Below are 24,392 nucleotides of genomic sequence, written 5' to 3'. Positions count from 1 at the left end.
TGGGTCTCGAACTCACACGAACCAAAAAAGCATGACGTGAGCTAAAGTTTGACACTTAACCTACTGAGCCACCCAAGCACCCCTGAAGTAATCATTTTGAAAAACTTAGCAAGGGCATGGGCTAAAATACTTTGTGAGCTTGCATTTCTAGAATTATTCTCATTTTGCCATTACATATGTGTGTGATAACCTGGCTAGGTATGGGTTTGTCAACTATGAGGGTTGGTTTTATGTGTCAACTTGACTGGACCATGAGGGTACACAGATATTTGATCACACATTATTCAAGGTATTTAGTAAGAATGTTTATGGTTAAGATTAACATCTGAATCAATAAATTGAGTAAAGCAGATTGCTTTCACTTATGTAGGTAAGTCTCATCCAATCTGTTGAAGGCTGAATAGAATAAAAGGGCTGACGTGCCCTTGTATCAGAGGGAATTTATTCTGCCTAAGTGCTTTGAGAAAGGACACTGGTCTTTTCTGGCCTTTGGACTTGAACTGAAACATCTGATCTTCTTCGGTCTTCAGCCTAAAGGGTTTTATTGACACTGGAATTTACATAATTGGCTTTTCTGGTTCTCAGGCTTTTGGGCTCAGTGTGGAAGAATACATCCACTCGTCTAGGTCCTCAGATCTTCAGACTCTTCATCTTCCATAATCACATGAGTCAATTCCTTGAAATAAGTCTCTTTATATATATTTATACATATAAATATAAAATATGTATATATTAAACATACATAGATAATATATGTATCTATAATATTTATTACATATGTGATATATAACATATTGTAAGTATAACTACATATACACATAATGTATAATACTATAACGCAATTATAAATAATTATGACACAATATTGTCATATATCATATATAGTATATATTACATATATTACATATACTGAAATAACCTTAAAAAATAGAGTCAACTGGGGTGCCTGGGTGGCTCAATCAGTTAAGCGTCCAACTTTGGCTCATGTCATGATCTCGCAGTCCATGAGTTCGAGCCCTGCGTGGGCTCTGTGCTGACAGCTCTCCCTGGAGCGTGTTTCAGATTCTGTGTCTCTCTCTGACCCTCCCCTGTTCATGCTCTGTCTCTCTCTGTCTCAAAAATAAATAAATGTTAAAACCAATTAAAAAAAAATGGGGCGCCTGGGCGGCTCAGTCGGTTAAGCGTCCAACTTCAGCTCAGGTCATGATCTCACAGTCCGTGAGTTCAAGCCCCACGTTGGGCTGTGTGCTGACAGCTCAGAGCCTGGAGCCTGCTTCAGATTCTGTCTGTCTGTCTGTCTCTCTCTCTGCCCCTCCCCTGCTCATGCTCTGTCTCTCTGTGTCTCAAAAATAAATAAAAACATTTAAACAATTAAAAAAAATAGAGTCAAACATCCTCCATTTCTTTAGAATTCTGTAAAAAATTGTCTCAATTTACTTCTGGGATATAGTTCTCCAGAAGAAAAGTAATACTCCAATCTTATTTACTTTATCCCACAGGGGTAATATAGGTAATATAAATTCTTGTAAGAATATTTTTTATCATCAGTTAATGATATAAGAGAAACACATATTTTTGTAGCAAAACGATTAGCCCACCTTTATCCTCATCATTTATAGAGAGAAGCATGTGAATAAATTAATATTTTAATAAGCACAGTCTGAAATTAGGACAACAGAGCCTTGAATCTACCTGTTAGGATTGAGAGAATTTGAACGTATATAATATGTCTTTAAAAAAATGGAAGTGATATTAAAGACTGATTTAAGGAAAGTGCAAGGATAAGAATGAGGTCTGGTAAAGAATGGCAGAAAGAGTAATTTATGGAGTAATATAAAAATAAAAATGAAATTTTCTTTAAATTACTTGTTATATAGTATGAACACCCCTATGCATCCATGAAAAATCTCAAAATATCCACATTTATCACTAATATTTTGTAAGCTGATTATCTCTTTATCTATAAGTACTGAGTTCAGCTTTAAGGTTAGCATCAAGAAAAACTAGAGAATATCCATGATGAGTAATCATATATGAGCCAGAATACTTTGAAAACTTTTAATTTTTTTGTTAGTTAATTAATTATTTCTTAATTTTACTTTGGGAGAGAGAGAGAGAGAGAGAGAGAGAGAGAGAGAGAGAGAATACGAGAGAGCAGGGGAGGGGCAGAGAGAGAAGGAGACACAGAATCTGAAGCAGGCTCTAGGCTCTGAGCTGTTAGCACAGAGCCCAATGCAGGGCTCAAACTCAGGAACCATGAAATCATGACCTGAGATGAAGTTGAGCATTTAACCAACTGAGCCACCCAGGCACCCCACCTGTTAATTTATTTTTAATATAGATATCAAATAGCTCACATTTTTTTCTATTCTCTTGTTGTAGGCTAAATAACACCTCCAAAATCCTGCTCCTGGATCCTATGAATCATTTTATATAACAAAAGGTACCTTGAAGATGTAATTAAGTTAAGGATTTGAGATGGAAAGATTATCTTGGTTTACCTTGGTAGAACATAAAGGTTATGACAGAAGTCCTCATGAGAGGGATATAGAGGGGAGTTGGACAACAGAAAAGAAGGTAATGTGAAGACAGAAGTAGGGATTGAAGTGATGTAGCTACAAGTCAAGGAATGCCAGATTCCATCAGGAGCTGGAAGAACCAAAGACAGATTGTGCCCTAGAGCCTCAAGAAGGAACCAGCACTTTTTGGGGCACCTGGGTGGCTCAGTCGATTAAGCATCCGACTTCCGCTCAGGTCATGATCTTGTGGCTTGTGGGTTCAAGCCCCATATCAGGCTCTGTGCTGACAGCTCAGAGCCTGGAACCTGGAGTCTGCTGCAGATGCTGGGTCTCCTTCTCTCTCTGCCCCTCCCCCACATGTGCTCTGTCTCTCTCTATCAAAAATAAATAAATGTAATAAAAAAATTAAAAAAAAGAAGGAACCAGCACTTTTGGCACTTTGACTTTAATCCTGTAAGACAAATTTGGATTTATGGCCACCTAATAAAGTAATTGCGAGAAATGGTAAAATTAGAAGGATATCTAGGCAGAAGAAAAAGAAATATATAGAGCACAAATTGGAAATGAACCCAGAATATTGTAGGAACAATAAAAATGTAGACATGGCTGGAGAATATTGGATGAGTGGAAAATATAGCAGAATAAAGTATGAATGTTAGGTAGGGACCAGCTTGAGTAGACCTTTGTCAATTAGAGCTAGAAATTTAGATGTTTTTCTTTAGCAAATAGAAAGCTACTGAAAATTGTGAAAGAAAGACAAAATAAGACAAGGCAGGACAGAATCCTGCAGGATAGGACAGGAGAAGACAGGGCAAGATAACAACAACAACAACAACAACAACAACAACAACAAAGACAATTCAGGACAAAACAAGTCAAAGCAAAGAGAAAAGAAATGACAGTCAAGTAGACATTTTAATAGTATAAACTATTGAATCCGGAGGCACACAGGTATGGCAAATGCAAAGGCATTTTTAGTGGTCCAAGAAAACTTTCTGAAGTTTTAGTCCTGCCTCTATCTTTGTTAGGATATGATTAGGCACGTCTCTTGTTGTACTGTCTGCACTGAAAATTAAGCTTCAGCTTCCTTATGTTAAAACAAACAAAACAAAACAAAAACAAAACTAACGTCTGACTTGCCCATTTCATCGTTACTGAAAAAGTAAATTCAGAATAACTGTATGTAAAATACATGTAAAATTGCATATAAAAATTCAATTCCAAAAGTGAAGTGACTTCTAAATAGGCAAACAGCATTGCTGAAGAGCACCTCTTTAGTATACATTCATCAGTCAATGGACACTTGGACTCTCTCGAGTTTGGCTATTGTTGATAATGCTGCTATAAACATTGGGCTGTATGGGGGCGCCTGGGTGGCTCAGTCAGTTAAGCATCGGACTTCAGGTCATGTCATGATATCACAGTTTGTGAGTTTGAGCCCCGCATCGGGCTCTGTGCTGACAGCTCAGACCCTAGAGCCTGCTTCAGATTCTGTGTCTCCCTCTCTCTCTGCCCCTTCCCCACTCATGCTCTGTCTCTGTCTTTCAAAAATGAATAAACATTAAAAAAAATTAAACATTGGGGTGTATGTACCCCTTCAAACCTGTACTTTTGTGTCCTTTGGGTAAATACCTAATAGTGCAATCAATAGATTGTAGGGTAGTTCTATTTTTGGTTTTTTGAGGAAGCTCCATATACCGTTCTCCAGAATGGTTGCACCAGTTTGCATTCCCACCAATAGTGCAAGAGGGTTTCCCTCTCTCCGTATCCTTGCCAATACCTGTTGTTTTCCGTATTGTTAATTTTAGCTATTCTGATCATCAGAGAATCTGTAGAAAGATTAAACTGACTTCTAGTTAATTTTAGGATTGCCTCTCACCTCCTGTGTATTCTGAGAAATTTAATAAATTCTGAGTTTCAGTTGTTTCCTACAAAATGGTAGTAATGACAAGTTTTTGAGTAATTAAAAACTATCATTTGATAAGGTACATAAAATATATAGCACACACAGGCTCATACCAAACAAGTATGTAATAAATTAGGTTTTTGAGTAGTAGTAGTTTGATAGTGGTTTGATAGTGGTAATGTAGTTGCAGCAGTAGAATTAGCATAAATCAAGCCATACCATCATGCCTTTGATTACGAAATGCTTCAGGACAGTCTGCGTGCAAGTATGTTCTATTTGTTTTATACTCTTAAAAGACATTTAAAAAACACTTTCCATATTAAGAGCTTTACTACTAATTGTAGCATAACTTTGCCTGATTCCAGTCTAATCCAATGCTGGTTTTAACCAAAATGAAAAATGAAATGAAAAAAAATGAAAAAAAATAATTGAGACGGGCTTAAGCTTACTTTCTGTTTGCAATCCTGCATACATTGAAGTAGCTGGAGTAAAGGAAAGAGTTTAAAATGTGCATTCAGACTAACATGATTAATAAGCAATACTTAAGTCTACTAACACCTCAGGGAACCTTCATGGCTCAGTGGGTTAAGCTGCCAACTCTTGGTTTTGGCTCAGGTCATTATCTCACAGTTCATGGGATTGAGCCACACCTTGGGCTCTGTGCTGACAGCATGGAGCCTGCTTGGGATTCTCTCTCTCTTTCTCTCTCTCTCTGACCTCCCCCCCTCCCACAACTTCAAAATAAATAAATAAACTTAAAAAATAAGTCTACTAACACCTCAATTCCCTCAGCTGTAAAATGGCAATTATACTACCTGTGTTGACTGGGCTTAAATGTGGTATAATTTAAAGTTCCTTAAACATTGCTTGGCATACAGAAGATACTCAATAAATAATAACTCTTTTCATTATCTTATTCAAAACCTCACTTTTATCTGCTACTTTTATTGGAATTGCTAAAATTATTTTTGAATCAAAATGACTATGTGTTTCATATCTATTTTTCCTAAAAAGTGAATTGTGAATTGTGTATTGATCATTCATTTTAGGTCACTCTTTCACATGTCTTGGACATTTTGCACTTGAAACAATGTCTGAAATATGTGCACTTTATCCTAGATATCTGAAAATCGTATCAGATGCTTTATTTCTTGGAGTTTGGATTAATCTCAGTTGAATTAGTAATCACTTACTCCTTTGCTGGGCAAGTAGCTTCATGGTTTTCTGTTTTTCTTGCACCTCTAAAGAAACTGCCTAAACAGATAATAACAAAAATGACAAACTAGTCAAAACCATTTTAAAATGTAATTTGTTTTCTTTTCATTTTCATGCTTATTTTTCATATTCTGTTTTCCTCCCTCCTTTAGTTTCTCACGCTTTCTCCCAGTTGGTTACTTAATTTTTTTTTCATTTTTTACGAGGTCATTCTTACAGTTAATATTTGGCTAAAAATGACTATAATTCACACAAATTCCTACAGCTATGTTCCTCTTGCAGTTTTAAATGCCTTTTTTTTCCTTCTATAATACTGCTTGTCTTCTTGTATACAACTCATACTCTCAAACTCCTTCTGTCTCTTCTAGCTGTTTTTCCTGTTGAAGTTTTCTTATTAAGACCACCAGAAAAACTTGTGGTCACGCAAAGCTGGCTTTATTAAAATTTCAAGACAGAGTGCAATCTTTGCAGAATCTCAGGAATGTCTCAAAGGGGAAGTCTGGAGAAATTAGTGATATTTGGTAAAATGGACAATTTGCTAGAAAAATTGGTGAATTCATCCTTGGAACATGAATCTATATAATGTTAGAGTTAAATCAGTCTATGCTTTTATCCTAGAAAATATGGCCTTAACAAGCTACTGTTAAAAATTTTTTAACTCAAGTTATTTTGCATGGCATTGTTTGTTCAATTTATTTTGTGAGTCATGATACACTTGCTTTCCAAATTTTGGCTTTTGTTCTATTTCTCACTCCTTCTTCCATCCCCCTTCCTCTTCTTTCTTCCCTGTGAGAGAGAATAATACCACCACTTAGCAGTTGGGGAAATATAATCAAAGTCAAGTCTTGGCTAGTGAGCAATTGAAATAAATCTGAAACATGACTCCAATCCAATACTCTTTTAGCCATTGCTAGTAACATTCCTAAATATGCTAGAAAACATATTTTTAAATTATTTACCATTTAGATATGTATGCTTTTAGTATAAGAAGTGATGAAAATTAAGACCAAATTAAATGACTATATATTACAGAAAAAAATCACGACCTGGGACTTTTTTATGATATTGCATGGCCAATACATAATTTTTTCATGACTGATTTTTTAGTGGTTAAAATTCAGACCCTAAAAGTATACTTTTAGTAAAAGCTCTAAAGAGTTCCTTCACTGGTGTAGTTGCTACTTTATTTCAAATAGTATAAGTTGTGAAAAGAAAGGAAATTTGTGTTGTTATAGATTTCAAATGGAATTATGGGACTCTCCTTTATAGGAATAGATATCATTTATTTGAGAAATATTGCTCATGAAGTTAAAGTACAGGAGCCAATGAAGGAGAATTGGATTAGAGATGAGCAGATAAGTTTTCTCCATTCCCTTGATGTTCCTGGAAGCAGCATGATAAGTGCACAATGTATTTGTTCAAAATATACAATCTCCTAAGACTGAAATAATGTCCCTTTTATGCACCAACATAAAAGACAACAACAAACTTTAACATTAAAAACAAAAGAAAGTCTTTTTCTGTCTGAAAGCATTAAAGGTTTCTGATTTTTTATTAGATAACTCTGGGACTTCACTTCATGACAGATAGGTAAAATAAATAAATAACTTATACACTACAAAAAAAAAAGACTAATTTGATGAATATAAATGAGGCAAGATAATTTACTCAGATGTTACTTTGCATTTAATCTTTTAGAGTCTCTCTTCCATAAGTTAGCCATACGTTGCATTTACTTGTCTGAGGCAATTTTGCTGTCCTAGTATCAGAAGCTGGTTCAAGTCAATGATTCTTCCTGTGATTTGTAAAAACCTAAAATGACTAAACTAAATATGCTAGAAACTTCAAAGAGTAAAAGCAAAACAAGGAGTGCTTTTTAGAAGAGCAGGGATGGAGAGACAAAAATTTTCCAATCTTGAAAGAGATCCTTAAAGAATGGGAACCTGCTAAGCATTTAGTATTGGCCTCAGAGCAGCTGTGTGAGTGGTTCCTCAGGAAGGCGGGGCCATAAGCACTAAAGTGTCTGATTTTTGCCTGTGTTCCCCGGCTCCAAGTTTGGTGTGAGAGGCTGAGAACCACCGAATCTCAAGGCATTCTCAGATTAACCAAGTAGCCAATCAGTACTTTAACAGTGTGTGAAAATCTGGGCCTTCCAAATGACTCTTCAGGGAGGAAAACCTAATAATCTAAGACTGTATTTTTCACTAGTCCTCAAGGATGCAGAGAAATTACATTCAAAGTCGAGTTAGTTGTAACATCTCTCTAAAAAGTGATAAACTACAAATATTTCCACAGGACATGATGTTGTTACCTTCTGGGAAGAATGAACTCAGATACACACAGAGAACCACAGATCTACAGGCAAACTTAGAAGGAATGTTTAAATTTTATAAGCTGTGAATAAAGACTCTAATATCATACCTTATGCTATGGAATATTGTTTCAATTCCATTGAAAGTGAAACACACATACACACAAAATAATGGCTTTTTGTAGTCCTAGTGTGCTTTGTAAGGCTGCCTTGAAGGGGGAATTATAAAATACCATGAGAAACACCAAAACCACTTCAATGGGTTTAGCAAAATGATTAATTTATTGGCCACCCAGACTTAAAATTAAACCTGGTGTTACCATTTGGAGAGCTAAAACACACTGAAAATGACAGAAGTACGCTGGTAATTTTAAATATGTTAAAAATCCACAAACCCTTAATTTTTCTCTTTTATTCCTCCATAATTTCTAATGAAATCCCAAAGTGGCAACAACAACAACAAAAATCACTTCCCATTAGGAGAAACAATAAACAAAGAAAATGTCATAAGACTAGTAGAAACATACTATTATATATAATCAGTTACTGATCCCAACAGGAAATCCATGTTGGGAAATTTTTCCAAAGAACAGAAAAGCCATTCTATTAAGCTTGGACTACAATCAGTCTCAGAGATAATCTTTGGGATGCTCCCTAAGCCAAGAGTACAAAAAAAAAAAAGGTTGTGGTATAAGAGAAATTCACCTAACTCCAGGGGTATGTGTTTACATTGTGATATTGAAGACCTACTTCTTCCTTGGGTTGTAGGAGACATGAAGTGGTATAAAAGAAAATGATGACAATAAGCATTTAAAATTAAAGTACTGGCTCAAAATACATTTAATAAAAATATATTATCTAGCCACTAGTCCTAGCCTGAGGAGGCAAGTAATGACCATTCACTAATTCCAGAAAATTTTAGACATTTTCTACCTCTAAAGATACTGGAGCAAAAGACTGGCACTCTACTTAGGTTCCAGTGCAAAGAACAGTAGTGGGATGTAGTGTGCAGTCAACATGTGCATGCTAAACAATGATACCCCAAGACTTTCAAAACCCTGTCTCCACACTCCACCCTACTGTCCAGATAAGAGAGCCTAATCTTTCTTATTAAACGTAAATAGCCTCAAACAAAACCCATTTACCTTGTCAATAAATCTTGCTAATTCCCAAATTTGTTTTAGTTTTGTACTCTTCAATATTATTAGACTGTATTTTGCCAATATTTTAGGAAAGAAAGAAGGGGAGAGAGAGAGAGAAAGAGAGAGAGAGAAAGAGAAAAAATTAACTGAGAAAAAATTAAGAGAGCATATAAAAAAGCATGTTTTTTTTAAAAAACTGCCCATATACTTTCCAAATTTTATTTATTTATTTATTTATTTATTTATTTAACAAACATATGTTTATTCTGTGGCAGGCACTGTTCTAAAGGTTTTAAAAATGTTAAGTGAATTAAGAAATAAGAGAAGATTCTGTATGTATAAAACAAGAAACTTATACTACAAAAGAGCATTCATGTCACCCTAATGAGCTGATGAAAAACACAGTGTGTAAGTTTCATATTGCTACTGTAATAAATTACCACAAGTTAGGTAACTTAAGGCAACATAAATATATTAGCTTACAGTTCTGGAGATCAGAATTCTGAAATGGGTCTCCCTGCGCTAAAACCAAGGTATCGACAAGAGTTGTGTTTCTTCTGGAGGCTCCAAGGGAAAATGTGTTTCCTTTATTTTCCAGCTTGTAGAGGCTACCAGACTGCTTGGCTTTGTGGCCCTTTCCTTCATTAAAGTTAGCAGTCATACTACTATTGTCATATCTCCTCTGACTCTGACTCTTCTGCTTCCTTCTTTCACTAGTAAGTATGCTCATGCAGATAATTCAGGACAATCTCCCTGCATCATGATCCTTAATATACTCAAAACTATAAAGGCCCTTTGCCTTAAAAGGCAACATATTCACAGGTTCCAAGGACTAAAATGTGGGTATTTTGGATGGGGAGGTGGGGTTGGGGAGGCATTATTCTGCTACCACACATAGTCAAACAGTTTTTGAAATAATCAGAGAAATATGACAGTTGCTTAAAAGGGAAATATATATATATATATATATATATATATATATATATATATATATTTAGCCTACTACACATTGTCAAAAAGGTTTTGAAGTGGTCAGAGAAATATGACAGTTTGCTTAAACTGTCATAATAACAAAGTTAACTATAGAAAACATTTAATAGGTCAAGCCATGGGAACCATATCAGACTACATTATAATTATTTAATAGGGACTTAGGGTAAGATAGTAAATGTACCTGCCACCAATTGTTCTGGACTATGCTTGCCTCTAGAAATGAAATATATTTGGGATTGAGAAAAAGAGAAATTTCCTTATGATAATTTGTAAATAGAATGTCTTCAGGAAAATGTTACTTGAGGAAAAGTATGGGAAAACTCTGATAAGAAGAATAACAAGGTCTGAGGAAGGGTTGTTAATTGGTTAGTAGTTCTAGAGATGTGGTCTTTAGAGAATGGCCAGAAAACTATAGGAGGAGTAACTTAATAGTAGAAGTGCAAGATGAATGGAAAATTCACCAACCAATCATGTAATCATTCTTAGTATCCTCATAAAATACTTACAGAAAGGACCTCTGGTGAATAATATACTTCTGAATATTAGGGATGGGGATCATAATCATTCAAATATTTCAAAATATGTAACTTGGAATAACATCTCTGGAGATACATTTATAAAGTCTGAAAAATTTTTAGTGCAGTAGCCTATGACCCAGGATTTCTATCTTAAGTATGTTTACAATGGGAAGCCCATGGAAACTCATGTTTAAGAATGTTCACTGCAATACTGTACTCATAAGGAAACACTGGAAACATCCTAAATATCTATAATAAGAGAAGAGATAAATATATTTTGGTATATTTTACTAATGAAAAAATATACAGTAATTAAAATGAATAAATAATATATAAACATGTATATGAATACATTTTAAAATATATTAAAAATATTAATAAATTACAGTTTCATTCATTTATAGAAAATATATTTAGAAATCCAAAAAGCACAACATTTTACTTTTAGATCTATACCTCTTTGCCAATATATACCAATATAATAAAAATCTGTATGGAATTCAATTTCCAAGTTCACAATAATGGCTATACATATATATGGAGAGAGAAAGAAATCTGGTTTTTTAATTGTATCAGTTATACATGGTTATAATTTTTTGGTATATAAAGTAAAATGTACCTTAAAAGTACACAAATCCTAAGTGGTGAACTTAATAAACTTATGTAAAGAGAATGAAATTATGCTATCATCACCCGGTTCTGGATATAGAACATCCAAACATGGAAGCTATCTCCTCTGTCCTTTCTTATCAGCTATTTCAATAGCTATGTAGGAATATAGAAGGTAATGGAACAGTGTCTTCAAAATTCTCTCAAGATCATTTCAACCATTCTCCTTACTCACCACAGGCTTGTTTTTCCCATGTTGAACTTTATCTAAATGGCATCATAAACTATGTGTTCTATTGTGTCTAGCTTCCTTCACTAAAGTTGATTTATGGTTAGAAGATTTGTGCTTGCTGTGTTTAATAGAAGTAGTTTGTTAATGTTCATTGCTTTAGAGGATTTTGATCTGCTGCAGATTAATATTTAAGTATTTATTCATTCATTGAGTCATTGTACTGTCAATGGATATTTATGTTAATTCCAGTCTCTGCCTATTATGAATATATTCCTAGGAATATTCATGTCCATATCTTTTGGTGAACATATATTCACATTTCTTTTGATTTATATGTATATAACTTACATATACATAGCAGTGAATTTCCTCAATGTAGGGTATACCAGTAATGAGACTTTGTACATACTACAACCTAAATCGTTGTTACAGTTTACTCCCCAGTAGCAGACAATGAGAGTTCCCCTTGTTTTACATCATCCCCAACACTTAGTATTATCAGTATTTAAAATTTTAGTTATCTGGGGAGACTCCTCAAAAAATTAAAAATATAAATCACAGGGGTGCCTGGGTGGCTGAGTCAGTTAAGAGTCTGCTTAGGCTCAGGTCATGATCTCACCATTCATGAGTTTGAGTCCCGCTTCAGGCTCTGTACTGACAGATCAGAGCCTGGAGCCTATATTGGATTCTGTGTCCCCCTCTCTCTCTGCCACTCCCTGGCTTGTACTCTGTCTCTCTTTCTCAAAAATAAATAAACACTAAAAAATTAAAAAAAAAACATAGAAATACCACATGATCCAATAATTCCACTACTGGATATTTTCCCAAAGAAAACAAAAACACTAATTTGAAAAGATAATGGTATCTCATGGTAGCTTTAATTTGTATTTCCCTAATGAGTAAAGAGATCGAACATTTTAATAAGCTTTCTGACTATCAGAATATTACCTTTGTGAACAGCCTACTCATCAACAATTATTCTGTATTATTATATTTTATTTTCAAAGTAAATCTACCAGTTAGACAGAAAATTGTGATTCACTAACACTAGTGGGAGAAAGTAGAATATTTGCTTAGCATTATTTTTAGTTTTAGTCATGTTTGAAATGATTCACATTTCATAAAAAAGAAAATAAATCACAATCCAAATCAGAAATCAAAATGGAATCTGACAGAACTTCTACTTCCAAAGAAGATTGAATAGTAGGGACTGGATTTAATCTTGTGCCTGGAAAAAGAAGAAAGAAGTAAAAGTAGAAGTAGAAGTAGAAGTAGAAGTAGAAGAAGAAGAAGAAGAAGAAGAAGAAGGAGGAGGAGGAGGAAGAGGAGGAGGAGGGGGGAGGAGGAGGAGAAAAGAGAAGAGAAGAGAAGAGAAGAGAAGAGAAGAGAAGACAAGACAAGACAAGACAAGACAAGACAAGACAAGACAAGACAAGACAAGATAGGGGTATCACAATAGCATATTGCAGGGCAGTAACAGAACGAGGACCAATACTGCTCTCTGGACTGGCTGAGTCACTTTATAAAGTGCTACCTCTTGGGTGCTCTCTATACTCTGAGTCCTTATATGTGATCCCTTCCCTGTCCTTTCAGACCTAACGTGGTAAAAGTGTTCTTCTGTTCCTAGCCCCCCAATATTAAACTCTCCATTGTTTTCTTTTTCCCTTACCCTTTCCTTACCCCTTTAAATGTGTGTCTATTAAACTTTCCTCAATTACTCTGACTATTGCATTTATTTCCTGTAGGGAACATAGGCAAAGACTCTAGGGCATAAAATATACTAAACACACTTTTTCATGGTTGATATAAACCTCTATGGTTATTTAAATTTGATTTTTCTGATTAAAATAAGCAAAACAATTTTTTGAAATTTGTATTGTCTCTAGGAAGAGAAAAAATGTATAGCCCAATGAAAGATTTGTTCCTACTTTCTGTGAGCAGAGATTTCCAAATAATTGATGTTTTGCAAAATTTCTTTTGGGTAAAGTGGAATCTGCCTACACAGTTTAGTTGAAAATTTTCAAAAGACTTCAAGGGATAAAGTTCAGTTACTTACATATAATGGAAAGTGAATGTGATGTAAAAGAAAGGGTTGTGAGAGAGGAGCATGAGTCAAGCTCATGCTTTTGAATATAGTATCATTAAAAATTCAAACTGAAGCATTTTACTAATTTTATTTAACCTTTTTAGCCACTGCAATTTTGTGTGTGGCAAGGGAGCTTTCTCATGGCAGAGAAGAGAAGAACTAGTTCACAGTAAATTTTACAAATTGCTTTAAAAAGGTCACTTATGTCTTCATACTCTTTTAAATCTATATTCAGAAAAAGAATATAATTGTCAGTCAATTTTTCTTCATTTCAATTATAGCATGTAGAGTTGAACTGTATGTATGTGATTTATCTGTATCTTAGTGTTTCTTTCCATTCTTTTCCAAAACAAATTTTACATACCGAGTTCTCCATAAAATCTCTGATTCTTTGCCAGTGACTGTCTTATTGGTAAATTATAGCTATAGATCCTTTTCAGGCTCTGCTATTGTAGAAAATTCCTGTGCTTTAGGGCACTGTTACCAAAGGTTGAAAAGACATTCAGAATAACATTCTTTAGTTATAAAGGAAGGAAGGAAGGAAGGAAGGAAGGAAGGAGAAAGAAAGACAAAGAGGGAGGGTGGGAAAGAGAGAGAAGGAAAGGAAAGGAAAGGAAAGGAAAGGAAAGGAAAGGAAAGGAAAGGAAAAGAAAGCAAAGAAAGGAAAAAGTGTTTTTATCCAGGCCTATAGGCTGAATACAGGGCTAAGCTTTCTAGGAAAATAGTCATTAGAAGGAATTTTTCTTACAGAATGACAAAATTAACCTTCCATAGGAAAGAAGAATAGTGAATCAAGGAACACAAACATACTGAACAGGTAGCTAACCTGGACTTTAATACATGATGTGTATATAAAGGGAAAAAAAAATGGGGCAGGGTCTATATCTCAGCTTGGACTAGTAAGATTCATTTTTTTATGAATGAGGAGAATTCATGTTAATATTAGTAACCATGCTAATTGTATCTATAGAATCACTGATAATTCAGGGTGAGCCTGACAAGTGATAGAGAAATCATACCTTCTATATAAAATAAATCATTTCATAATCTTTCAACTTATATTTACTTATGTTCTGGGCCCAAATACTTCCTTTGTGGTCTTCAATTTGATCTCTTGTGACATATCTAGATTGAATCAATGAAGACTTTCTTCTAAAAGTCAGTGGTCTAGTATTTGAATATTGCAAACAAGTACCAAAGTTTCTTCAATTTTCAAGTAAAACAAGAGACATCCCTTGGGGCACTGTAGATTATTTAAGAGCACAGACTCTGGCACCATATTGCCTTGATTAAAATCTGGGCATCTCTCCACTTATTAGCTGTGTGGCCTAAGGCAACACAATAACTTTCCTGTTGAATCTTCTGTAAAACAGAATTAATAAAAATGCTTACATCTTAGGGTTGTTATCATTCGCAAAATATTTAGGATGGTACTAAATACACAACTATAGAGAGCGAGTGCTAAATACATATTTGTTAAATTATTTTGAATTTCTTTATCAAACTCTGGTGTATCTCAGTTCTTCATATGTTGTGGTGCTTACAAAAGAAATTGATCAGGGGTGCCTGGGTGGCTCAGTCGTTAAACGTCCGACTTCAGCTCAGGTCATGATCTCGCGGTCTGTGAGTTCGAGCCCCGCGTCGGACTCTGGGCTGATGGCTCAGAGCCTGGAGCCTGCTTCCGATTCTGTGTCTCCCTCTCTCTTTTCCCCTCCCCCGTTCATGCTCTGTCTCTCTCTGTCTCAAAAATAAATAAAACGTTAAAAAAATTTTTTTTTAAATAAAAAAAAGAAATTGATGATTCTGGAATGGTTGGACAAATATGGCTCCTTTCTTTATTCTAAATTATGTTCTTATTTCAATGTTGGATGTCATCTCTATTTTGGAAATGGCATCCACATTTTGAATTCTGAACAAGTAATAAAAATCCTAATGCTCTGCTGCTAAACTATGACTCTTTCACTCTGAACTTACAAATTTACTTATTTGACCTCAAAAGGAGGACCTTACATTTTCCCAACACACTGCATATTTATCCCAAATATCTTCAATAAGAGTAAAGATTGATTCGCTTCATGAATTAATTATCTGTAGTAAACATTAGATCTGTTCACTAAATTTTCCTGAATCCCTATCTTCCTGGCTACTGCACTTCCCTGCCCTACTTTGGCCAGTAAGGTGACAGTGGAAAGTGAGTGGTGTAAGTAAGCTCTACCTCATGTTCTTTCTTGGTTACTTGAGTGAGGACACAATAAAGAATGTCACAGCTCCTCTACAATTAGAATGAAGCATGAGCACCAAATAGACCAGATAAGGTAGATTCTGAAGGGTCTAATATTTTACTTTGCATGTAAGCTGTCAAATTAGCCTGCTACACTTTCATGTAAATATACTGACAGAATACAAGACTCCTACCCCAGAGGAACAGACCATTTATTACTCTTAGCAAACTCAGCAGTCAGGGAAATTCCTACAAGGCAGAGGGATGAGGACCAGTTGTTTACTTGTGTGTGCAGGGAGTTGCACTACAGGAAACATAAAATGGGTAGATTCTTTTTATATGGTACAGCTGGACAGCTGGACAGCTGTCTATCCCCTCCTCCGGAGAATGAGATCTTATACATTAAGCAAATCTCTCTCAGGAGAAAAGGGGAGGGAGACTCCAGGTTACTATCTTTAGAGTATAAGCAAGTGCGTTAGGAGAGTAGAAAAGAGGTTACATCTCCAAATCTCTCCAGAAGGATATACTATTCTAGCTTCCAAGACATATTTGTCTATCCACTATGTTCATAGCTCAGATGGCCAGAACTGTATGCTTATGGAGAAATCCCTGGAACAATATCTTCCAATATTACTGTGATTTCAGGGTCATTTTGTCTGATTTTTTTTTACCTACTTACAATCCAAATATTCACATAGCCCACACTTAAAAATTATTTTTTTCAAGAAAGAAAAACTCTTTGATATACCCTAAAGAAATTTCCTTATTTTAATAATCTAACAATTTAATGAGCACATATGTGAACATTCACCTTGGCATATAAAATAAGGTGATTCAGAGGTGAGTGATTAGGTGATTAGATGTGGGCTCTTTTCCACACACATGCACACACCCCCCCCAAAAAAATGAAGCAACTCTGTAACTAGCAGAGGTGTTCAAAGGAGTGTTGAGGTCTTGCTAGTCATTTGTATACTTGTAATGGATGCATTTAATCAAAATGCACTTGCTATAGTGTAAGAAAAATAAAAGGAGCTAAGAAAGCTGTCTTTGTAAAATAGTTTTGAATTTTTTTACCTTTAGGTAACTGGATAAGCAGCAGCAGCTGGAGGTGGATTTAGTTGTGGAAAAATCTGAAGCAGGAAATAACCCTTTAATAAATATAAGATGCCCTAAATTTATTTAAACACAGGACAGTTTTTTTTTCTCACAGAGCACATATTAAGATCCAGGATTAAGGGGCGCCTGGGTGGCACAGTCGGTTAAGCGTCCGACTTCAGCCAGGTCACGATCTCGCGGTCCATGAGTTCGAGCCCCGCGTCAGGCTCTGGGCTGATGGCTCAGAGCCTGGAGCCTGTTTCCGATTCTGTGTCTCCCTCTCTCTCTGCCCCTCCCCCGTTCATGCTCTGTCTCTCTCTGTCCCAAAAATAAATGAACGTTGAAAAAAAAATTAAAAAAAAAAAAGATCCAGGATTAAGATCCTGAAATATTGTTCAGATGAAAGAAGGTGCAAAGCACTAATTAGCATAACCAGATAGAATAACCATTAAGATAAAATTTTATTTGGAAATATGGAAAGAAAGAACATATTTTCAGGAAAAAAAAATCCTCAGGATATAAAATGAACCATACACAGCAATATGAAGCTCTTCACCCACTCTCACCACATGGTTTCCTCCATCAGGTACCTGTTCCCCTTCTAATCTCTCCTTTTCACCTCTAAGATGTATGCTGTCACAAAAGCACTATGATTTCAAATCTGAACATCTCTGCTAATTTCATGGTCAGATATATCATATATAGATGTTTTAAATACTTCCCTGTGTTAGTAATGATTGACTTGCACTCAGATTTTTTGTCTGTCTCCTTCAAGTATGTCTTCCTGAATCGTAAAGTTCTAAAAGGTAAAACTGAATTTCCCAGAATACTCCGCAGTGAGAATACTGGATGTCAATCAATTTCACCAGTTAAATCTAATCAAGTGAGATTTGTAAGGCAACTGTGTTTTTCTGGATCCAAGGATGACAAGGAAAAGATCTAGATAAACTGCCTCTCAACTTCACAAGCAGTGAATGATAGAACATCAGAATGAGAAGACTGGCACTACTGCTATCACAGAACCTACAAGTTATAAACTGAGCAGTAGGACATTATTGAGAAAAAAACAATGTACACTATACCAAAGCCACAGGCAGAGGGTCTCTGATGAAGCCTGATAACCTCTTCTGTTCTCCTATGTTAAAATAACTGCTTCCTTCTCCTCTGCTCCCACAGCTATATCTTTTGCACATCAGCCATCACTGTAAAACAATATTTTGGGCAATATAGGATACTTCACGGTAGGAGATTATTGATTGATTTATGCTAATCAAGGCAGTGCTGCCAATATCACTAAACATATAGGCCTAAAGAGCAGATACGAATTCCAAAGGAAGCCAGGGTGTTCTTACCAAAACAGGGTAAATGGATACTGGGTGGTCAAAAAAGCTCATTACACTATGTTGCAACTGAAGATTTTCATAGAATTGTATTCTGTAGTTTTCTTTTTGGCTTGTATTTAAAAAAAAATGTTTACTGCAATTCTGCACATATTAAGAAATGGTAGCGATGTCACTTACACTGAGAAACAGAACCGGTAAAAAATAGAATCAGGTCAAAGTGTGAAAAAGAGATAACCATATAAGATAGTTGCTATTGACAGTAGAATTGAGACATAATGAATTGTGTTCGAGGTATTGCCAGTATTTTAACATGTATCATACAGCATACTTTAAATCTCTGATTAAAAAGGACATGTGCAGATCCTTCAAGCTTCTTCTTCTAAGACTGCTGTCTTAGTCCATCTGGGCTACTATAACAGAAATATCAGAGACAAGGTGGCTTATAAACAACTGAAATTTATTTCTCACAGTCTTGAAGGCTGCAAAGTCCAAGATCAAGATGCCAGCAGATTTGGTGTCTGGTGAAAGCCTGTTTCCTGATTCACAATGGCCATCTTCTTGCTGTGTCCTCACATGGCAGTGGGAACAAGGGAGCTTTCCTGGGTCTCTTTCTTAAAAGCACTAATCCTATTCAGAGGGCTCCACCCTCGTGATTTAATCACATCCTAAAAGCCCCATCTCTATGTATCATCACATTGGTGCTTAGTATTTCAACATACAAATTTTGTGGGGATGTAAATATTCAATCTATTGCAGTTGTCTTCTGTTGATTCCCATGCATTGCCAACTCTAATGACTGACTTATGTTCCAATTATGTATTTTACCAGTAGAACATCTGGTATCTGTCCTGATATCTTATCAGGATCTGAATCTTACCTGTTCTCAAAAAAAAAAAAAAAAAAAATCAGAACAGCTTAACCTCAAAAAGAATTCTTAAGAAGCTGCTTCCCATGAAAATCAAAAGGGCATGTATTCATTGGTCTAGTTCATCTATATAAGATAAAGTTCATGGTCTCTAAGGGCTGAGCACAAGAGTTGACAACATGATCTAACAGTCTCTGGCCTCTTTATGTGTAATGCTTATCTAACAGCTGATAATGTGTACTGAGAATGGCAGCCCAAGAGAACAAGGCTTATCTCAGCCTTTCAGAGAGTCATGGCATAGTCTTGATCCCATCATCACATTTATTAGCCAGACACATAGTAGTACTCATAATTTTGAGAGAAATTTAAAAAGAAAGTGAGAATACTCTCTTCCTAATCCACCTAGTTGATCAATAATCAATCATCAAAAAAAAACTGATATGAAGAATTTGAAGCATTTTTATTTGTAGTCATTCTCAGGATAAAGAGTAGTTCTGACTCTGCAAGCCATTTGACAGTGGCTTGCAGTATATAGTTTGAGAACATTTTTTATCTTAAGAGGCTTAGTAGTATTATTCTTTGTACATATACCTCTATGTGACCGGACAGTCAAAGAAAAAATTAAGCTTCCTTAAGAGACCTTTTCTTTTCAGGTTAACCAAAGAATTTATTTTGTCATCGTAGTGTTGCTTTTCTTTCTTATTGCTTTGTTTCTTCACAGCCAACTATGAAGTTTAGTAGTTTCTCTTAGATAAAATTAAATCTGTCATTCTGTAGGCATTTGTACTTTGGGAAGATAAAAACAAACACTCACAGAATTTTATTAAATTGTGTCTCAAGTACTATATTAGGAACCAACTAGATGCTGCTTATTTTTACAAAGTTTTGTTTTAAAAGATATCTATCATATGGAGGCATTTGAATTCAGATGTCTAATTCAGAAAACTATTTTTCCAAATCCCATACCACTTTGTACATGTTGATATCTTAACAGTGATCACAATGAATTATAATAACATGGTAAGAAGTTGGTCTTCCCCATTCCTAACCTTTAGACTCTATGCTGGTGGAGGGCAAAATTTATCTCTGATTCATCTTTATATTCCTAATGCTTATGCCAGTTTTTATCACATAATAAATTATTCAATACTTTTAAAATGAAGAAATGAACACATCTATTCCATTTTTTGTTCCATCTACATATTTTTCAAGTGTCTAATACTTACATAAAGAATTTCATGAGGGGCGCCTGGGTGGCGCAGTCGGTTAAGCGTCCGACTTCAGCCAGGTCACGATCTTGCGGTCCATGAGTTTGAGCCCCGCGTCAGGCTCTGGGCTGATGGCTCAGAGCCTGGAGCCTGTTTCCGATTCTGTGTCTCCCTCTCTCTCTGCCCCTCCCCCGTTCATGCTCTGTCTCTCTGTGTCCCAAAAATAAATAAACATTGAAAAAAAATTAAAAAAAAAAAAAGAATTTCATGAAAACTTGAAGTATCCTCTGATGACATAATTTTAAATGTCCTAATTTTATTTCTCTTTTACATAATTTTTTATTCTTCTTTATCCTTTCAAATGGTTTTATTGAGATGGAATAATATATAATTCAAGGTGTTTTTTTATCCTTCTCTTTTCCACAGTTTATTGGACACACTGCTTTGAACTTACCTTTTTTTCATGTAATAATATATCTCAGAGATCTGTTCATATCAGAACACAAAGGAGTTTCACAAATTTTTAAAAGCTAAATAATATTTCATTGCATGAATGACAAAAAAAGTCTAACAATTCACCTATGGATTGCTTTTTGGACACTACCCCTAGCTGTGCGCTATACCAGACAATATTATGAGTGAATACAATTTTACAGGTCATTCTTATATATATGCAATACAAGACATAAGACAAATTGTTAAAATTAGAATCACTGGGTCAAAAGTATATTTGTACTTTTGATAGAGGTTACCTATTTACCTTCTGTGTGGGTTGCACCAAATCACACTCCTATCAGCAATGAATGACAGTTGACAGTTTTAAGCATCATTGCCAACAGAGTGAGTTATCAAAATTTTGAAAATTTGGCTAATCTTACAGGTGAAAATGATATTTCCGTGTAGTTTTAGTTTATATTCTCTTCTAATGAATGAGATTTGAGCATCTCTTCATATACTAAAATGTCTTTTCCTTGTGTTTTGAATGTTTGTCCATTTTCCCATATTGTTAGAAGGCTGTCCTTCCTCCCATTCCCTGCTAATTGATGTCTATGATAATTTACTATAAACATTTTTCCAGCTTGTAATTTTACATTTGATTTTTCTATGCCATTTGCATGTGGTAGTTTATATACTTTTTCTCCCCTTGATATATATATATAAGTGTGTGTGTGTGTGTGTGTGTGTGTGTGTGTGTGTGTGTGTCAAAATCAATTGGTTCTCAGAAGTTTAAAAATAGTGTTCAAAAATTACTGAATCACATTGCACTGGAGTTTTTATGGCAATTATGCTTGAATTCAATGCTGTATAGTACTTCTGGTAGTTGTGAAATTTTACCTAAGAAGGTATTTTGCTAAATAGTAAACCATAAGTACTGTAGACATTTTAATGAAATGGCATTTAAATCAGTGTAAAAGAATATTATTAAATAAATGGAAAACTTTAGCATGAAGATTTAAGATGAAAACCTGAATTAAACATTTTAATCTTTTAATGGTAAGTTGTTCAAAGTTCCAAGAGAATAAATACAATCATCACTGTAAATGATAACCACCAAACTTGAGCATCTTCTTGATTTTATTTTCCACTTTGAATCCAATATAGATTTACAGTTATTCTAAAATCAAACTAAATAGGTGCGTGTTGCTGTCACTGTTATAGAAACAAGAGCATGCTCCTTCAGTCTTTTAAGTTGTAGTAGCCACAGATGCACTAAGTCCTCCATGAAAAAGTATATTGTTTTAGGATACCTGTGTACTGGAACAGAAATCAAGCATAGTCTAGCAATCTTTCCTTCCAGTTGTGTCTGTGAAATACCTATGGTTATTTTCCTCCTATATACTCAACCTCTTTGTGCTCCAGTCACTAAATTATAGTTTGTTATTTCCTTTTCCCTACTGGGCAGATCACTGGGTCAAAAATTCAAGGTACCAATGGGCTACCGTACATACAGTGCCCCCTGGTGGTCAAACTAGAACTTCCTTCAGGAGGTGAAGAAAATGCAGACAGAAAACTGAACAAGACTGATCAAGCATATTCTTTACACGTTAATTTAAAATACCTAGTTGCTCTTGTTGTATCATAACTATCACAACTGATATTCACATTAAGCATGGAGCTTCTTCTTCAAATATTTGAGAAAAATCCAGTTTATATTTCTGCATATCCTCAAAACCAGTTCTGATCATTTAAGGGTGGATTAGTAAAAAAAAGATGGAGAGAAAATCATTAAGACACATAGATTTCTTAAAAAATAAATATATTGGCTGCAATATCAGATAATTATATTAACTGCGATTAAAGATAAAAGAAACTAACGGACACTAAATTAAAAATAAGTAGCTTGATTGATGAAACAGTATTTTCCCTTGTTGAAAGAGTAACTTCCTGTTTCAGTTCTTGTTGTAAGTATTTGTTTAGCTCTGGCAGCATTATGAAGAAACACTGTCTTTCTCTCATCAGTGAATGCTGACACATATAATTTACTGGTCAGAACATATGCATTATGCTATCTTGAGATACTCTGTAGCTGTTCATACTGGTCCTATCTTTCTATCTCTCACCCACATAAATACACTCAACATCTGGAAGAATCACTTTATCATGTAACAACAGAAGATACACTATTACATGAAATTACAATAAAGAATACTATCATATCACTTTTCCTGCAATATCCTAGCATAATGGAGTCAGTTAAGGCCAGATTTTTTAGTCATGACTAAGCACTTATATACAAAGGTAGATTTAGTAAAGCAGAGGAGATTTAGGTCCACCATCCTCATTAATATCACTAAAAGTTCCATGCCTAAATTTTCAAGTATTATATTTCAAATAGAACCTGCTGTTGTTTACTTTCCAACCTTTTTTTTTCTGGTCCATTTATTCATTATATACAGAACTGTATTAAAAAAGACTGAATGGAATATCCCTTGGAAATACAGCAGGTGGTATGATTAATATAGAACCATGTGGTGAACATGTTTCCATATTTAGAAAAGAAATTCTATATTCTTAATTCATAAAATATTTTGGTTTCTAGTATTAAGTAGAAATTTATTTTTAATAATTATGCTTCAAATATTGATGCATTTTTTTAGAATACATAAGACATTGTTGAGTTCTATGTATTTGAGATTGTGTATAGTTGAAACCTTATTATTAACATTTACCATTAAATTGGTATGTTAGGTTCTACTATAGGAAAGATTGAAAAGAAATAATATCAAACCAGCTCAAGATCAGCAGTATAAGCCTATGAACAATCTCCAAAGTTATTTTCAGAAACCATTCTAGGGAGGTATACAAAAGACTATAGTTTTTGCAAGGAAGTACTGGGTAGAGATACTGAGAAAATGTTCCAATAAACTTCAAGTGAGTCTTATGTATGTATTCCTACCTAAGGGAAATACCAATTAAGTGTGCTTTAAATGAAAACTGACTTTTCTTTTAGTGGAAAAGGTTAAAGGTTTTAAGAAATAACACTTTACCTTCTATTTTATTAAAAAAGATGATGAGTTCCTAGGGCACTTGGAAAATAAAAAGATTTTTAAATGACCAAAAGAAAATTAAAAAGAATATAACAAAGCTTATAACATAAAATGAAGAAGTACATAGCACCAAGGAACAGAGAAGCAATACTCACATAACATGACAGGTAAAGAACTTGCATACAGCCCCTGGCTCCACAGAAAAAGTAATTAGATTCCTCCAATGTGTAGCACAACTCCACAAAGAGAATGCTAAAGAAAAAAAAAAAGCATATTAAAGTATGAGTAGGTGTGTTCAATGACTCCTTCCAGAGGAGGATGTGATTTCTCCCTAGAACATGTATTCAAGTTGTGGCAGAGAGATTCCCATGACTAATCAAATCCTTTCTGGATATCTATAAGAATGATTGACATGTTTAAATGAAATACAGAATGAATCTCTAACTAATCTGAATACCTGAACAGAAAACAGAAAATGTTAATTCTTGGCATTTATCTCCTTTCAGTCTATGTTATTGAAATATAAATAGGAATATAAGAAACTTATGTAGTTTAACAAAATAGTATTAAGAAGAAGAGAAGATTTGCTTTTCTAGACCATGCTCCTGTAGTAAGTTGAAATGATGTCATAGACTGAATCT

Source organism: Prionailurus viverrinus, chromosome C2 (assembly GCF_022837055.1).
Source record: "Prionailurus viverrinus isolate Anna chromosome C2, UM_Priviv_1.0, whole genome shotgun sequence".
In the NCBI taxonomy this organism is placed as follows: domain Eukaryota; kingdom Metazoa; phylum Chordata; class Mammalia; order Carnivora; family Felidae; genus Prionailurus; species Prionailurus viverrinus.
The sequence above is the reverse complement of the archived record's forward strand: the minus strand, read 5'-3'. Positions refer to the sequence as shown.